Source organism: Miscanthus floridulus, chromosome 19, assembly GCF_019320115.1.
Source record: "Miscanthus floridulus cultivar M001 chromosome 19, ASM1932011v1, whole genome shotgun sequence".
Lineage (NCBI taxonomy): Eukaryota > Viridiplantae > Streptophyta > Magnoliopsida > Poales > Poaceae > Miscanthus > Miscanthus floridulus.
In genome coordinates this window covers 80,355,604-80,375,465 of record NC_089598.1, presented here as the reverse complement: position 1 = coordinate 80,375,465, position 19,862 = coordinate 80,355,604, and the positions used below count along the sequence as shown (strand labels likewise).

At 44.2% G+C, this 19,862-nt stretch overlaps 1 pseudogene; it reads right to left on the bottom strand.

Moving 5' to 3' along the window:
- Positions 1-16,340: 16,340 nt before the first annotated feature.
- On the bottom strand, positions 16,341-19,565 carry LOC136526233 (uncharacterized; annotated as a pseudogene).
- Between the last annotated feature and the right edge of the window lie 297 nt (positions 19,566-19,862).

Below are 19,862 nucleotides of genomic sequence, written 5' to 3'. Positions count from 1 at the left end.
ATAGGCTGGTAGTCATCGTCAGAGCTGTCACTGTACTCACTCACCTCCTACTGTGCCTCTAGCTCCTCCTTAGTGGCTGCAATCCCTCTGATGATCTCATCCTACTGAGCTGCAGACTCTGGCATGTTGAGACGACAGCTAGGCTATCTGAGTGCCTGAGGAGTGGTGTGTCTGATCCTCTGTGATAGGTTGTAAGCTAGGAACTCTGTGGTGGCACCTGTATACTCATCCATCATGCCAGGGGGCTTATCAAGCACTACTCTGCGGATGAGGAACATGATCCAGTGAGCATAGGGAAGCTGCCTGCGACCCTTGAATCCCTCAGCTATAGTATCCTCCATCTCTGAAAGCAGGAGATCCCAGATATCAAATACTGTCTGCTGCATGATGGCATTGAGAAGCTAGAGCTGTAAGCGAGTCAGGCCCTCCCTGTATCCCAACCTGGGAAGCAGTGTCCTCCTGATGATGGCCTCTAGTACTCTCGCTGTAGGAGTCAAGTCACTGGGGTTCCTGCTCGACCCCTCACCAAAGGGCTCCTTGAAGCAATGGCGCACTAAATCTGTAGGGGGCACCAGCCCTCCATGAGGACGCCTGGGAGGTCCCTGCTATCCATAACAAACCTCATGCATCTTGATAGGCTGCTCCTATAGCCTCAGTATCTCTCTGGCCCTGCCACTCATCACTCTGTAGTCTTTGCCTCTGAAAGCAAAGTGAATAAACCTGTGATGTGGATCGATGAAGAGTGAAGCATAAAACTGACGAACCCAAGAAGGTACATATATCCCTGTCTGTCCAATCAAATCTGTCAGTCCTGGCAAATATGACAAGTATGGCCGAATGCTCTCTCCGGCTGCTGCCATAATAGACTCTATCTAATAGACTCTCTGAGATCTGAACACTGCCCCACTGTTGAGATAAGCATTGTAGAAATCCTCCTGTAATGGCGTGTAGAAACCCTCAGCTGCTCTCTCATCCCTCCTTGGAGGAAACCAAACCTCAAACTCAACAAAACGCAGCTGCTGAACCTGCCTAGCAGTAGTGGCCCTCAAGTCGAGGTGTACCACTGGAGGTGGACCCTGTGGTCTAGGTGGAGGACGTGATCCCCTCCGCTATGTCGGCGGCCTCGGCGAGACTGGTACATGGGTCCATCCAGAGTGGTGAAGCTGGGGTGCCGGCTCTGTCTCCTCGGCCTGCTGGGCCTACTCACCCTCCTGAGTCTGCTGAACTGGCTCCTGCGCTGCTGACAGACCCTCCTCAATGGCAACCCGTCGTCCTACAAACATGGCAGTCCTAGCTGGACTACCGTGACAACGCTCAACATCCTCAATCGTAGCTCTCAGTGCTGGTGAAACCGGCTGATCTGCAATGACAACTCCGCTGCTGGCACCACCTCTCTCGGCATGCTCTGCGGCCTCTACAACAGCTGCTGCTCTCGCTATCTCTACGTCGGGGTACTTCCGCTTCTTGGATGTCACCTGCTTGGTTGACTTGCCCTTAGATCCGGCTGGCTGGCAAGGCGGGGGCCTCCGATCATCATCACCTGGGCCACCACCAACGTTCTTGGTGCGAGCCATCTGAACTGACAAGATGGTGAACTGCCGCTGATGAAGATCAACTGTCAAACTGCCACTTTTGAGGCTTGGCCTCGATCCTTACTCGCGAGCTTGGCTCCGAGTTGACTGCCAACTGCCAGAAGAACCACAACGGAACTGACTCGCTGCACGATAGAATAGATGGATATACAAATAAATACCATATATCTAATAGATGCGAAACCCTAATAGAGAAAGCAATGTAGATGCGAACTTGAATTGAATGGCTTTCTACCTGACGATTAGCGATCCGAGAAAAGAAAAGGCGACACGTGGGGGAATCCTCAGAACCGGCAGGGGCTAGGGTTACACGGAGCAATGATGAACTGGTGGCCCTAGTATTTGTGAAATCAGTGCATTGGATTGCAAATCAATCTACGCAATTTGAAATTGAAACAAGGGGCTAGCCTTACCGAGAGGAGATGGGGCTAGGGCATACGACACTTCACGGTGAAGAGAGGGCCAGTCGCACGGTGGCGCGCGAGGAGGCACGGCGGCGCTGTGAGTTGTGCTAGCACGGTGGTGCTGCGGGAAGGCTTGGGCGTAGTGGCGCGACGAGGCTAGAGCACGGTGGCGTGGGCATGAGGTGGCCGGCGCAGGGTTGCGGTGGTGCACGGCTGACGAGGGGGCCGGGCAAGCACGGGCAAGGGAGGCGCGGGCTAGGCTGTGGCGACATGACTTGGCGGCGGCTCGGGCTAGGGCACGGCGGGATGAGGGCGAACAAGGGTACGGCTTGCGGTTAAATAGTTCCCCACACACGACATAAAAGGATTCAGAGAAAGGAGTCCTGAAGCCATGCGAGATCCACTGACCGGACGCTCCGGTGGTAGCGACCGGACGCTACCCGCGTCCGGTCGATTCCAGAGAGGTCCAAATCCTCTAGAATCAGGACCGGACGCGTCTGATGGTCCATGACCGGACGCAGGCAGGGTCCGGTCAGTGCAACTTGGTCTTCCTTCGATCGATCGGACGCTGAACCCTTCCTGACCGGACGCACAGACGCAGCGTCCGGTCACTTTTTCACCAGCAGTTCACCTCCTGTGAACTGACCGGACGCTGGACAGCAGCGTCCGGTGCAGCGTCCGGTGCACCTTTTTTAGCAAATCTTCAAACTTCCTTCGCGCTGCCTGTTCCCAATCAAGTCCCAACATGAATAAGATCCAAATAAACACCAATTGGGACTGATGTGAGTGACCTCTCTCAAACCCTCATATTTTTCAAAATATTTTGCCTTAGGCTATAATTCTTTTTAAGAAAATAAGCAACAAGAGGGCAAATGGACCACAAAACGACAAAACAACATTCATGCATATGCAATACTTGTAAGTAAAACTTGTTGCTTATCAAGTTTGATCCAAGGTTAAGCTTCTTCACTTGCTTTTCGGCGGTTATCTTAACCATGTTAGACAAGCCCTATATGCATTGCCTCAAATTAAACATGTTGTATATTACAATGAATGCAAGGGACAACACACGCTCAATTTTTAGTGAAGTTACTAAAATCAAGTACATTGAGCTCATTCTGCAATCTACAAAATGTAGCCTCATCTAGCGGTTTTGTGAAGATATCCGCTAATTGATCTTCGGATCTTATACCTTCTAGTGATATATCATTTTTAGCCACATGATCTCTTAGAAACTGATGTCGGATATCTATATGCTTGGTGCGAGAGTGTTGAACCGGATTATTTGCAAGTTTTACCACACTTTCATTGTCGCACAAAAGAGGTACTTTCTCTAGAACTACTCCATAGTCTAGCAAAGTTTGTTTCATGTATAATATTTGTGCACAACAAGCACCCGCGGCAATGTATTTCGCTTCGACAATGGACAAAGTCACACTATTTTGTTTCTTGGAGGACCAAGACACAAGTGATCTACTAAGCAAATGGCACCCTCCGGATGTGCTATTTATATCAACTTTGCATCTGGCGTAATCCGAATCGGAATAGCCAATTAATTCAAATAAAGCTCCTTTGGGATACCAAAGACCAATGCTTAGTGTGTGCTTAAGATACCTAAGGATTCTTTTTATGGCAATTAAATGTGTTTCCTCAGGACTAGCTTGAAATCTAGCACACATACACACACTAAACATGATGTCGGGCCTAGATGCGGTTAAATATAACAAGCTACCAATCATAGAACGGTAGAGAGTTTGATCAACCGGGTTACCTCCCTCATCTAGGTCGAGATGTCCATTTGTAGGCATTGGTGTCTTGATTGGCTTACATTCATCCATCTTGAATCTCTTGAGAAGATCTTTTGTGTATTTCTCTTGAGAGATGAAGATGCCTTCTTTCATTTGCTTGACTTGAAAACCAAGAAAGAATGTAAGCTCACCAATCATTGACATCTCAAACTCCTTCGACATCAATTTACCAAATTCTGTGCATGAGTCTTCATTTGATGATCCAAAGATGATATCATCAACATATACTTGACAAATGAAGATATGCCCATCAAGCTTTTTGGTGAACAGTGTGGTGTCGACCTTCCTAATGGTGAAGCCCTTCTCAATGAGGAAGTCCCGAAGGCGCTCATACCAAGCTCTTAGGGCTTGCTTAAGCCCATATAGTGCCTTGGACAACCTATAAACATGATTAGGATATCTAGGGTCTTCAAACCTGGGAGGTTGATCAACATAGACTAGTTCATTTATAAAGCCATTTAAAAAAGCACTTTTCACATCCATTTGATATAGTTTCATTTCATGATGTGATGCATATGCAAGAAGGATACGGATGGCTTCTAATCTTGCAACCGGTGCAAAGGTCTCTCCAAAATCCAAACCTTCAACTTGAGAGAACCCCTTTGCAACTAGTCTTGCCTTGTTCCTCACAACAACACCTTGATCATCTTGCTTGTTGTGGAACACCCACTTTGTTCCAATGACTCTTGCACCTTTTGGTCACTCTTCAAGAGTCCAAACTTCATTGCGAGTGAAGTTGTTCAACTCTTCATGCATGGCATTGATCCGATCCGGATCTTTAAGAGCTTCTTCTACCTTGGTAGGCTCATAGCAAGAGACAAAGGAGTGATGAGCAATAAATGAAGTAAGTTTTTGAGATCGAGTCATCACACCCTTTGATGGACTCCCTATGATGAGATCTTGTGGATGATCTTGTAGGGGAGGTGTGTTTCTTCTATTGACCACTTGAGGAGGAGGTTGTGGAGCATCAACATCTTGTGCTTGTACCACCATTTGCTCATGAGAGATATGAGTATCTTCATTTTCCACTCTCCCATCTTTTTCACCATCTTATGGTACATTTGATGAAGAAGGTTGGTTAATGACTTGTACATCATCTTCATCATCTTTTGGCTTGATGTCTCCCACCGGAATATTCTTCATAGCCTCCCTCAATGGTTCATCACCTACATCATCAAGATTCTCATGTGCTCCTTGGGAGCCGTTAGATTCATCAAATTCCACATCATATGTTTCTTCAACTAAGCCGATGGCATGATTAAATACTCTATATGCTTTGGACTTCAATGAGTAACCAACAAGAAAACCTATATCACAACGTCTTTGAAACTTCCCTAGGTGTTGCCGCTTCTTGTAGATGTAGCACTTGCAACCAAACACCCTAAAGAAGGAGACATCCAGCTTCTTCCCATTGAGCAACTCATACGGTGTCTTGACAAGGAACTTTTGAAGAAATAGGTGGTTGGATGCATAACATGCGGTGTTGATTGCTTCCGCCCATAGAGCTTTGGGGGTGTTGTACTCATCTAGCATTGTCTTTGCAAGAGTGATCAAAGTCCGGTTCTTCCTCTCAACTACACCATTTTGTTGAGGAGTATAGGTTGTGGAGACCTCATGTTTGATTCCAACTTCATCACAATAAGCTTCTATGTTTATGTTGTCAAACTCTTTGCCATTGTCACTTCTTATCTTCTTGAGCTTCACTTCAAATTCATTTTGAGCTCTCTTGGCAAATTTCTTGAAACAAGATGCAACTTCGGATTTGTCATGAAGGAAGAACACCCATGTATATCTTGAATAGTCATCCACAATTACAAGACAATAGAGATTTCCTCCCAAACTCTTATATGTTGTTGGTCCAAATAAATCCATGTGTAGGAGTTCAAGCACTCTTGTGGTTGACATGAAAGCTTTGGTTGGATGAGTGTTTGCAACTTGCTTGCCGGCTTGGCATGCACTATAAAGCTTGTCCTTCTCAAACTTCACATCCTTCAACCCTCTCACCAAATCATTCTTCATAAGCTTCTTGAGTGAGCTCATCCCAACATGAGCAAGTCTTCTATGCCATAGCTACCCAAGTGTTGTTTTGGTGAATAGGCAAGTCTTCAAGTTTGCATCTTCGGAGGTGAAGTCAACTAGATATAAGTTGTTGTATCTAAATCCATTAAATATCACTTGTTTGTCATCTACTTTAGATACAACAACCTCCTTCTCGGTGAATAAGCATTGGAAGCCAAGACCACACAATTGCCCAACGGATAGCAAGTTGAAACTCAATGAGGCAACATAGAGCACATTAGAGATGGAATGATCATTTGATATTGCCACTTTGCCCAATCCTTTAACCTTGCCCTTTGAATTATCTCCAAATGTTATTTTCTCTTGTCCATCTACCTCTTCATCTAGTGAGGTGAACATACGAGGATCACCGGTCATATGTTGAGTGCAACCACTATCAATAACCCAATGACTTCCACCTGTCTTGTAGTTCACCTACACACAAGAGATTCAAGCTTTAGGGATCCAAACTTGTTGAGGGCCCTTCACCTTCTCAACAAGTGACTTAGCCACCCAAATCTTCTTAGGCCTACTCTTGTTGGGGGGTCCTAAGAACATGACTTTCATCTTTCCACTAGAATCTTTTCTAAGCATGTAGTGAGCATTGAAAGCAAAGGGTCTAGCATGCTTGGGCAAGAGTTGTGGTGGTGGAGTCTGACACTCATGAGCAAAGTGGCCTTCTTGTCCACACTCAAAACATCTCTTTGGCTTTAGCTTTGGCTTTGATTGTTGGTGTTGAGCTTGAGCCTTCTTCTTCTCTACACTTGCCATATATCCAATGCCACTTCTATCCATCTTCATGACGATATTCATGAGTAGCTCACTTTGGAGATGCTTGCCTCTAGCAAACTTACTCAATCCTACCTTGAGATGCTCTTTCTCCATCTTGAGCTTCTTGTTCTCTTCCTTGAGAATATCATTGTTCTTCTCTTCCTTGAGTTTCTTGTTTTCTTCTTTGAGCTTCTCATTCTCAAGGATCAACTCTTTGTCATGATCAAGAGTTTCTAGCACAATGGTGTTGTGACTTTTCATCTCTTCAAGATCTTTCATAAGCTTCTCATGGTCACTCTTGAGCTTGACATACTCATCATAGTCATTGCACTCAACCACTTGTTTGCCTTTGCTACTAGATCCATGCTCAATGCTCTCATCAATTAAATCATCACATGAGGTAGCTATATCAATCTTAACAACATGGTTAGTAGCAACATGTGGCTCATTTGGTAAGAATTCTTGTGCAATAACAAGGGTATCATAATTGATCTTTAGAGTTGTATATTCATCTTTTAGCTTGTTGTGACTAATGATAAGCTCATTGTGCACCCACTCAAGTTTATCATGTTTATCTTTAAGCTCTTTCTTGGAAGATTTGAGCTCCTTGAGTTTGGATGATATAGAGTCATTTGTTTCTTTGAGCTCATCATTAGCCTTTTCCAATGTATCACACTTAGCTAAGAGTGAATCATTTTTAGCATCAAGTTTTTCATTTGTAGCTCTACTCTTTCTAATGATCTTAGTGTATTTTCTTAATATTTTGACAAGATCATCATATGTGGGTGAATCATCATCGCTATCACTATCATCATCACTAGCTTGCTCATCATCACTACTATCATCACTCTTAGTTACCTTGTGTTCACCCTTGGCCATAAGGCATAGGTGTGTAGAGGATGATGGCGATGGTGGCGGTGAGGATGCAAGATCAATAGCAATGGCGGCCACCTTCTCATTGTCACTCTCATCATCGGATGATCCACTTGATGAATCAATGTCCATGAGCCAATCACCGACAATATAGGCCTTGCCACTCTTCTTCTTCTTGTAGAAGTCTCTCTTTTTGCCATCTCTCTTCTTGTATGGCTTGTTCTTTTTCTTTTCATCTTCATCACTTGAATCATCTTTCTTGCCCTTGTTCTTGAACTTGTCTTTCTTGGGCTTTGTGCATTGATGAGCTAGGTGGCCAAGTTCGCCACAATTGTAGCAATCCATCTCGGAGATTGGCTTTCTTTTTGAGCTAGTGAAGAACTTCTTCTTCTTGCCGTCAAACTTGATGCCACTCTTGTTTAGCTTCTTTAGCATCTTGGCGGTCTTCTTCACCATGAGAGCAAGACTTTCTTCATCATCTTCATCACTTGAGCTCTCATACTCAAGTCTTGCCTTGCCCTTATCTTGGCTAGCTTTGAATGCTAAGTCCTTCTCTTTCTTCTTTGTAGAGGATGAGCTATCTTGTGGCGTGATGTGCATGTACATCTCATGAGCATTGATCTTTCCTAAGATTTGTGTCGGTGTAGCGGCGAAAAGATCACCTTGATGTAGCACGGTCACAATGTGCCCATATTTGTCAATGGGGAGAACACTCAAGATCTTTCTCACAACGTCGGATGGTGACATTTGAGTAAGTCCAAGCCCATTGACTTCCTCTACAAGAACATTTAAATGAGAATACATTTCATTAGCACTTTCTTTGGGAAGCATCTCAAAAGAATTTAGCTTTTTAATCACAAGATGATAGCGTTCCTCACGCTCACTCTTGGTTCCCTCATGGAGCGCACAAACGTCCAACCATAGAGCATGGGCGTCTTTGTGGTTCCTTACACAATTGAACACATCTTTGCAAAGGCCTCTAAAGATGGTGTTGCGAGCCTTTGCATTCCATTTTTCATAGTTTACTTCATCGCCTTGAAGTTGTGCGGCATTCTTAGGTGTTGGGAACCCTTGTGAGGCGGCTCTAAGAATTTCAACATCTAGAGCTTCTAGGTAAGCCTCCATGCGAATTTTCCAATATGGAAAATCATCCCCCTCGAAGATAGGAGGAGGTCCATCCCTGTGAGACATCTTGCTCTAAGCGGTTAGGCTTAAAAATGTGAGCACGAGGCTCTGATACCAATTGAAAGGATCAAGATGCCCAAGAGGGGGGGGGGGTGAATTGGGCTAATTCTAAATTTTCTTGCAATAATCAAATCCTACGGATAGCACAATTAACCCCTTGTGCCTAGAAAAGTGTTTCTATCAAATCAACGCACAAAAGACTTGCAACCTATGTTCCAAACTTACTCTAGCATAGCAATTCTATGAATGTAAAGACAAGTATTGAATTGCTCAAAGTAAATACTCAAAGTAAATGCTCAAAGTAAATGCTCAAAGTAAATGCTCAAAGTAACACGGCGATGTTTTGCCGAGTTATCGGAGAGTCGCCACTCTCCACTAGTCCTCGTTGGAGCACCCGCGCAAGGGTGTAGCTCCCCCTTGATCCGCGCAAGGATCAAGTGCTCTCTACGGGTTGATTCTTCGACACTCTGTCGCGGCGAATCACCCAAAGCCGCTCACAACTTGAGTTGGGTCACCCACAAGCTCCGCCGGGTGATCACCAAGCTCCCAATCACCACCAAGCCATCTAGGTGATGGCGATCACCTAGAGTAACAAGCACGAACTCTCACTTGACCACGCGAAGCCTAATGAGAAGATGGATGCACACTTGTCTACTCTTGATTCACTAATGAGGTTTCACTCTTGGATTCTCAAATCACAAACACCTCACTAGGACCTTGCTCTTCTTGGCACTCACAAACATGTTTCTCAGTTGTTGGAATAAGCAAAAGTAACTCCACTCACGAGTGGAGCTTCTATTTATAAGGCAGCCTGAAAAACGAACCGTTATGAGCTTCTGCGGGGTGACCGGACGCTCCGATCGTTTTGACCGGACGCTCCGGTCAGTTCAACCCGCGCAACAGTTTTCACGTGATGACCGGACGCTGTCAGGGTCCGGTCAGTACTGACCAGATGCATCCGGTCGCTCTTGGATGCTTACTGTAAATGACCGGACGCTGGATACTCAGGGTCCGGTCACCATTGACCGGACGCGTCCAGTCACACTTTCTCAAGTCTGGACCCTTACTGGAGTCAACCGGACGCTGGCCCTCAGCGTCTAGTCACACGACCTTCCAGCGTCCGGTCACACCAGACTTGTTCTTCATGATTCAATGAACTGACCGGACCCTGCGGCCAGCGTCTGGTCGCACCGGAGCCAGCGTCCGGTCAGTATTTGACCCTCCATTCACTTCCAACTCTCGATCATATGTGAATGAAGTTTGCTCCAAAGGATCTTAGGCATTCATAGGAGCTACCTAGAGCTAGTTTTAACAAGTGTGCACCACACCTAACTCACTAGACTCAACTAGGTCAAGCTACCCATTCATACCCCCCTTAATAGTACGGCCAAAGGAAAAAAAACAAAGTCCTAAACTACTCTAAGTGTCTCTCCAACTTCAATTGACACTTAGAACTAGTTATCCTTAACCTTGTCGTCCATCCTTTGAAAACCGAAACGATTTCCATCATAGGGGCCTGACAACCTCAATTGCCCAATCGATCTCCATTACCATGACCTAACTTAATTGCCTCTGCAAAACACACGTTAGTCATAGTAATCTTGTATTGACATTAATCACCGAAATCCACTTAGGGGCCTAGATGCTTTCACCGGTCCTTGTACTTCACGGATTATGCAATGGAAAATACTCTATCTTTTTTCAATACCTCGGGTAAGATAAATTTTGCCAGCTCTGATTGCAGTGCGACGATCTCTATGTCTAACAGTCTTTCGTGGTTATATTTCTTGCGCTGTCGTTCAAAAAAGATGATATCCAAAGAGGAACAGTAAATCATTTTATTGAATTATTAACAGACATAAATGAAATGGGGATTATACACACCAACTTATCGGCATTTTTCGATTTTCCGCCGATGTAGCGAAGTATTGCCCACATTACATAAAACCCGCATTCATTGTTTCCCGTCGGCTGTTTTAGGTACTTCCCCTCTATTTCAACAACCTTGAATGGGACCTACATCCCACCGATATGTCTTCTTTGGACACTAAGCAACATTAAAGGAAGAAATATTAGAAAGCAGTATGTATGATTAGAAAATAATATGTTATTATGATCGCTTACTAATTCAGCACTGCCACCAGTGCATCCAGATGATGAAATGGTTTTTTTCTTTGAGTCCCACATATCGATCAGATTTTTGGCAAGATTAACACAAATAAAGATGAAATAGTTGCTGCAATCACAGAATCCTAATTATCGAATAATCTTAACGAAAAAAGAAGCATAAAATTAATAGCCGAGAATACATACTCACAGTTATAGGCTAGAAGTATGTGGGTTTTGTTCTTCATCGTGAATTGATCGAAAACAACAATCAATCTCTGTTTCAGGTCTTCCACGTCACATTCATGGAGGCCTAGACATGTCCTCTCATTGACTCGCAAGGGGTCCAAGAAGCCTATGTAATCCCATTTGCTTTATAGAATACAAAATTTTGCTATACACCTACATAAAATCATGGGAAGTGCTCAAAAGTTAATAATTTGTGTCTCGAGAGAGTAGTTAATTGTAATATCGTGCGTGTAGAGTACTTACATAGTCCACAGCGTCAATATTTGAACATCGAGAGATCATTTCTGGTATAGCTGGAACAAGCACTCCCACTCGACATCGAACTTCTCTTCTTCAGGATAATGGAAAACATGTGGCGAATGGATAATAACCTCAAAACCAAAGTCGTCCGTCTTTGTTGCTTGAGCCATGTAATATTCATGTAACTGGCACATATATGTTGTTAGATTTTTATACTCATGATCAGGAACCAAAAGATTGCCCCTTTCATACTTCATTGCCGGTGTTCCCATCCCTTGTACATCATAATAGATGTTCACGACCTCTTCCATGGTTAATCCTGGGTTGTCTTCGATGTACTTCTGTATATTTCTTAAATCTTTATTGTGTATTTCTTCGTCTCTTGTTGTAGCATATTTATTTTGTGTTTGTCTTTCAAATTTGGACTTCAACAAAAACGAAGACAGTGTGGCACAGAGATTGAAGAAACTAACACAATCTTTCTTTGAGATGTGTGCTGTAAATTTTTCTTTCATTAAGATGGTAACGCTGCCACTAAATGGCCTTTTTATTTTTTGTTGGTCCACTTTGGGAGCATTAGCGACCGAATCCAAGGACCTTTTTCTGCGACTGCGAGGATGTCTTTGATCTTGTTTTGGGCTGAGGTGGAGGAGGAAGAGGATGACGACGATAATTCTGTTTTCCCAGCGCTGATGAAGATGGAGGAGGAGGAGGAGGAGGAGTCTCTTTTCTCGGTGATTGTAGCGATAAGTACTCCCTTGATCGTGACATGTTTTTTTTGTACTCATCCCAAACATCCGACACACTATTTTCAAACATCTCCATTAGTTCATCGATCACTGGTTTTAGAAACACATCGATGGCATTCTCAGGTTGTCTTGGTCCTTGGATCAGTAGTGGCATCTGGATGTACGATCACTTCATATAGACCCAAGGTGAAAGGTTGTATATACAGAGCGTCACTGGCCAGGTGCTATGATTGCTTCTAACCGGGTCGAAAGAATTTATCCCATCTATGCTCAAAGCAAACCAAAGGTGTCTTATCTCTTCACTGATGTCCTTATAGAACATAGTATTGAAAATCCTTCAGTCATACCCATCGGCGGGGTGCTTCATCATCGTATCTTTCTTACGCTCTTCGCCATGCCAACGCAACAGCTTGGCTGACTTTGCACATGCAAACAACCTATGCACCCGGGAAGCTATAGGGAAATACTAAACGACTTTTACGGGACCTCCTCTGGTCTTGGTACCCTCATCTAATGGCCCTTCATTATACCGTGGAGCTTCACACTTGGGGCACTTGTCTAAGTCTTTGTATTTTTTCCACGGTACAATATGCAATCATTGGAACACGTGTGGATTTTTTCAACCTCAAGGTCGATGGGGTAGATCATTTACTTGGCCAAGTATGTCTTTTCTGGCAACTCATTTTTTTCTGGGAGCATTTTCTTTATTATACCTAACAACTGATCGAAGCCTTTATCGCTCAATCCGTTTGTCGATTTGAATTCTAATAGCATGATGTCGGCTTCCAGTTTGCTCATTGGACAATCCCTATACAATGGTGTTTTGCCATCTTGTCTTATTTTCTCTAACTTTCTCAGCTGTCTTTCACTAAGACATTTGGTCTCTACATTACGTAGCAGCTGAGAAATGCCATCATTATCCTCGGTGTCGTCAGCTAGCATGTTCCTAAACACATTATTAACTATGGCCATAGGTTCCGTGTTGACACTGGATTCCTCGTCAGCATCGTGGATGGCTACGTCAGGCATGTCCACATCATCATCGTTTTCCTGCAGAACATTCACACCAACCTCGTCATGCATAGTCCATATCATATAGTTTGGCATGAACCCCCTAATAATCAAGTGCGATCGTATAGACTCAATTTGACGAAAGTTTCTTTGGTTCTTGCAATCTTTGCATGAGCAGAAGACAGGGTTCCCATTCCCAGCATGGGCTTTGACATCGGTGATAAACTGGCTGACGCTATGCATGTACCGCTTGTCCATTCAGGACAGATGCATCCACTCTCGATCCATCTCTGCACAAAAATATACTGAGACAGTAATTACAAAGAATTAATAAGAAATCAAGCTTCATGAACAACAATTGTAGCTTGAAAGTACCATTTTTGAAAAACATTATTGTATACTAATTATTGGAAAATTGAAATTGGTAGCTCCGGCCCTGTAAATTGAAAATAGTTTGTGAAAGACTAGGACAATGCTTAATCAGTAATGGAGCTCACCAAGAGAAAACAGCAAGCTACCTTGATTTTGCCTAAATAAAATATAGCACAACCACATAATAGAAATAAGGGGAAAAAAAAGAAAATTTGAGAGGGTACGACAATAGCTTAAGCCAAAATTGGTCAACGATAACTATATAGTTTGTGTCGATGGGTACAGTGGGCACAATGAAAACATGACAATCGAACACATAAATAAAATTATCTGCAAAAGTTAATTTCGCTTCCCTTCATGTAAGGTTAAATCATGTGTTCTCTAGTTCATGCAGGCCTGGCTTATCTCAACCATCCATACACACCATTGCACTCCATCTCAATCATTGAATGCACTATATCTATGGCTCCATATCCTTAACTCACATGCACTACGTCTCAACCGTCGGATACTTGTATGCACAGTGACGTCTGTGATAAGCCATGTGGTCACTGGGACATGTGGAAATTTTGCTTTTCCTTCTGGTCAAATCATGTGTTTTCTGATTTATGTAGGCCTGTGTGTCGTAGATGCTTCGACCTCTCGATCAGGCCAACTGGCCAACACAGTGCCAGGTAGCTATACTATAATACTAATATAATTTTTAGCTTTCAAATAAACTAATATAATACTAGCACATGATCTCCTGGATAATATAATTATAATGCCTCACGCATGGTCGGCGCCAGCAAAAGCATCTTCAGCCGCTGATCTTAGAAAAACTCGCGCGCGTCTCCGCTGCAAACTAAAATAATCAATGTTCATGATCACCGTTTGCATTACACAAGTAGTACTAGGTATCGGTGAAGGTACTTTGCTAGTGATCCATTCCTAACTAATTTAGAGCTCGGCTAAGAATTAGTTATGGCCCTGAGTCAGGACATGTGTTACACGACTAGTTACTAGTCAAGGTTAAAAACTTAGCTCAAATTAGTTGGTTGGCTGCCTAGTAGGGTAACGGTTGAAGACTTTGTTAAAAAATTAGCTCACCTATTAACCTTCGTATCTGATGTACTAGAACTAATTCTAACTAACTTTTAGCTAGTAGCAATTAGTTCTGGAGGCCCTTAAATCCGGCTACGCCAAGTCTCTTCATCAACGGTTCCCATCTGCTCCGGCATGGGGACATGCCGTACCCAAGGAGGGGGGATGTCATCAGCCCCATCTCCAGAGGAGCCCAAGCCAAGACACGGTGCAAGAGCCTAGGCCCAGAGTACCACAATGGGCTTGTAACATGTGTGAGCGGCCCACAATGGGCTTGTAACATGTGTGAGCCCATTAAGCTGGAGTAGATAAGAAGCAGGAGGCGTAAGGGAGAGGCATTCAACAAACTTGCAATAACTCAATACTACTCTCTGTCTGGACCGGACCTCGTCGGCCGACGATTTCTATCCAAACCCCCATTCTTCTCCCTCGGTTCCGATCCAGTTTTTTTTTTTTTTCTTTTGAGGAAATCGGTTCCGATCCCGCTGATCGGGGCTATAACACAATCCTTGCATTTGCTCGCTTCAGCCCAAAACTCCCGGCCCAACACTATTGCAAAAAGCTTTGGCACCCAAACTTGGAACACTGATCTTCTCTGTAACATGTTCTGCTTCCGTTGCAAAAAAAGCTTTGGCACCCAAACTTGGAACACTGATCTTCTCTCTAACATGTTCAGCCAGGAAGCAGTTAATACAATCATGCAGGTACCCACAATCCACAGCCAAGAAAATGACATACTCAGATGGTAGCCTGCTCCTAAAGGTATTTGCTCAACAAAGAGGCATATGGCTGCCTAATTACTACCTCCGTCAACTTTGACTAAATATACACAAGAAAATATTATTATTTATAATACACCATAGATTTGCGGGAGAAAGCTCGCCTCAGTTTTTCCCTTCCCTAACCCTACTCATGTGGGAGCCTCCGGCACTCGGTCTACCCCCTTAATTAGTATCATTAGATAAATCATTCAATCTATTTTTATAATAAACTTATTTGGAGACATAAATATTACTAATATTTTCTATAAACCTAGTTAAACTTAAAAAAAAATTAACCAGTATGAATACCAAAGCGACAAATAAAAAAGGAAAGAGAGATTACATATTTGCAGGTGCATCTACCGTCGCAGGGATCCAGAACACGACAGATCTTACACTGTGCTTAGAAACACAAGACGCTAGCACAATTTATCAAAGCTTTCACTTCATAAGCATTAGCACCAATGTGGGCAGGTAGAAAATGATGCTCACCTGTTCTTCCACTACAGTTTCACTACAGCAGTGTGGTTTGCAGCCAACCCTCCTCTCTGCACTTCTTTTCTACCTCAAGAATAGGATGGGGTGCAGGACATCCTAGCTCCTCTTCTTCACCCACACACCACTGATGACCTTTTCCAATATAGTAACCACTTTGTGGTATATTTGAAAGGCTAGAAATGATGAAGGATTCAACAATAAAACCTGGTACATATGGCAGATACACAATGCTACAACTGCAGATATACACTGCCAATCTTTTACAAAATGTAGATGATGGACAGGTACAGAGCAGATTACAACGGTGAAATGCCCTCAACAACCCAGGGGCCAACTACAAACAAATATTGACATGCAAATTGGTACACGCATTTCAATTGCAGGTGAACCAAGGCCGGCACTGCAACCACAACAACTACAACAACAAAGAAGAATGGTTTCTGCGCATGCCGACATGCACAGCAACCAGATGACTACAGAACAAGGTACGGCTTCTTCAACTAAATGGAGAAGTACAGACGACACCACAGGGACGACCCTCATGCTTCACAGATGCATCTCTGGAACCAGATGTCCAGATCCAACCACGACATGCAGAGAAGCAGGACGTGGAGCAATCATAATCAACTCCCAAGTCTATCCAACAGTCAATTCATACCCAAGCCGCAATCACCAATGTATCATTAGTACTCATGCTGAGGCAGCGGCAATAGCCTTTGCAGCAAGATTTCCACTCTGCTCAGCCTACATGATTCAAATTATCTGTCAGACAGTCAAAGTACTGGTGAATTTTTCTTCAATGCTGCCAACTTAGCTTCACCAGACTGAAGAATAAAACCTTTCACACAAGATTTCAACGACTCAAGCAGAGAACCAATACAAGGTCTACAAGATTGGCAGAGCTTTGAATATCTCAGCCCATTCTTTAGCTAGACAGGCAAAATCTTTTGTAGCCTCCATCCCACCCCATCCTTCTGTATCCTACACTCACTCTGCTCATGCTCTCCAGTGCCCAGTAAAGGCAGCACTGATTACTGTAAATTGGATGCCTTTCATGCTACTGTCCGGACTCTGCTCTTAAATGAAATGAAGTCTGTGATAAAAACAATACCATTGCCAATTACTTGAGCATGAAGATTCAGTGGATTATAGATTAGTAAGCCAAACTGTGGCACTGTCAGACTGCCACAATTACACAAATCTTACAATACACATAGTTCATTTAGCAACCCCCCTACTTCAACACTAGAAAAAGGAATCAAGCAGTAACTACTCAAAGGATGCGCATACACCTACCCTTGTTTCTTCACATTCAAAGGGATCGGTTTTAGACAAATCATGGGCATGATTAATATGCATAAAGTTGTGCTCACATCTTTTAGTAGTAAAATAAAACCGAGCACTTCTTGAAGCCCTTTTCTCCAGCTGGAGCAGCTGATGCTGCTCTGCAAGAAATCTATCGGTCACATCATAGCTTTGACACTCAAATGCCATTGACTCCAGCATCTTTGCGTTCAGTACAAAGAATGTTGCAAAGTTAACTTGTAACATTATGCCTCGATAATTATTCAACACAACTGTCTTAGAGACGGATGTCAAGGCCTTTGATAAGATTACGATGTTTACGGCGCCATAAATTCTTGTCTACAACCTGGTATGACTGAAAAGAAAAGAAAAAGTATACAAACATAACCAATTCAAGAAGATTTGACACAATATTAAACCAGATCCAAAGAATATATGAACACAATGAATTTACTAGTTTAGTATGTTTACGGTTTACCTGGATATACAACTTCTCCAAGCATGGGAAGCATCTCATTAAGTCAATAATCAGATCCAGGCTAAGATAGACTGCTAAAATCTTGATAGTACATGCCGGCATTGTCGAGTTAATGATCCGGAATCCCTCTATGCGGCATGGCTGCATGAAACATGCATAAGCACATTTATAAAATTCGATATTTTCAAGTTTTTTTACTTTTTTCTGCACACAGAAAAGCAACTTAGAACCTGTAGACAAGAGGTACCTCAATAATCGTTGAGCACAAAGCGAGCCTGGAAGAGTCGTCAGCATAACTTAGGCAACCCAAGGTCTCCAGATTAGGTGCTGAAATAACTGATACTCGCAGTCACATGCCCCCCCTTCGTGGTGATCGAAGATACAGAATCCTTTTAAGGCAAGGTGCATCCTCGACAATGAATTCTTCTAAGTAGGCCATTGTTCGGTCATACGCAGCACTCACCCCAATGCTTGTAAGGCTAGATGAGTTGATCCTGACACAGCGGCAGCCAAAGAATCTGCGAAGCAGCAAGCACTCGAGGACGGGAGAAGCAGCAATGATGCTAGGCAGGGAATTCTCCGAAATGATGACTCGTTGAAGTGCCAGCTTCTTCAGCCGGGGGAACTGAAGTGCCAAGGTAATGTCTGTTGACCTATTCGGATCACATGGTCGTAGATCTAGCCGGGTACATCTTGTAAACGGATAACATGTACTAGTACGTGAACTAGACAGAGATTAGAGAGAGGAGTAGTGCTAGGTTACCGACCATCGTAGGGCTTCGATCCAGTGGCGTCGTCCATAGTCGTTGTGCCGGTATCTGCGCGAGGACAGCGATGGTTGGTGAAGACGGTGTCGGTGATGAGCAGTGGCGACCGGCGGTGAAGACCGATGGCGGCGCAGTGCAGTGGTGGAGGTGCTTCCCGTCACTGGCTGCGTCCCTCACTAGATCGGGTTTAGGGTTTATCGGTGGGGAGCTCGGCCCCACCGACTCGTGTATCGAGGGCTGATGATACGGGGGACTACCTTTGAATTAGGAATAAACAGGATGGGACAAGATCTGAATTTTTTTTTCAGGGTCAACGAGGAAGAGGTTCCCCACCTCATTGTTATTTTTCATTGATCTAGGCCCAAAACGGGCCGATCGGAGTTCAAAGTACAATTTTTACATCAGATTGATAGTGTCATTCATTACATAGTGGAAACAGCAGTTGACACCAGGCATGGCTTTGTCTTTCTTGGGCAACCTAACCTTCCATAGTTTGGCCTCATTGTGAATTAGCCGGAACACCTGTCGGTGTGTGTGAGCCTCATCTCTGAATATCACACCATTGCGACATTTCCACAGGTGCCAGTTACAAAGAGCGACGAAGGTGCTGAAGTGCATGTTAGGGAAGTGGATTGGGCATTCCATCTTGAAGATACGTCCATCAGTCGATGGTAACGCAGGTTGAAACCCCCAATTTCACCCAGAAATCTTCAGAAAAACGGTAGTCAAAGACAATGTGTGTACCTGTTTCATCAGACTGCTTTGCAGATCTCACACATAGGTGAATCCACAATGGTTTTGCTGAACAGGGTGGTTCTGCATTGTATCCTGCCATGCACTAGCAACCAGACAAAGAATTGCACTCGCGGCGGAGCATGGCTTTCCCAAATGAACTTGCGGCAGGATGTGATGGCGCATCCGTGTACTGCAGGAGCCGGTACAGGCTGCTAGAATCCAGCTTCCCCTGATTGAGGCAGAAAGGTCCCCAACATTTGTCTCTACTGTCAGCTGTCACTGAGCATTGTTTGGCTTACATTATGTTGCAATTGACTGAATTCAGAAGTGGCTTGGGCAGACAGGGGCTGCACGAGAAGAGGTTTGGGGCATCGAGACTTGAAGCATAGACCTGCTCTACTGAAATTGTTTTCCTGGTGCAGTGACTGCGTATTGCCTGAAGACGTTCAGTAAATGCGTCATCGTTGTACCAGGCGCCATACCAGAAAGAGGTTTCCGTGCCGTCCCCAATGTCCACCATTGTTATCGCCTGGTAATAGTGGTAGCAACGATCGAAGGACATTCCAGTGTTCACCAAACAAATATCGAAATTACAAATCTTTCCCTTTCCGGTGGCCTGACTTCGGCATTGTGCTTAACGGGGCTACACCTGGCCCAGGCGCCAACAACAAGCTCCCACTCGACGGGCCCCCAGCAGCAGCCGGGCTGATTTGAGTTAGCACGGCGTGCACCTAGAGTGACGTGCATGCGCGAATTGGAGGGAGGGAGAAAGAGGGATAGCCGATAGCCGACGGTGGTGTGAGGAAGGCCAGCGTTT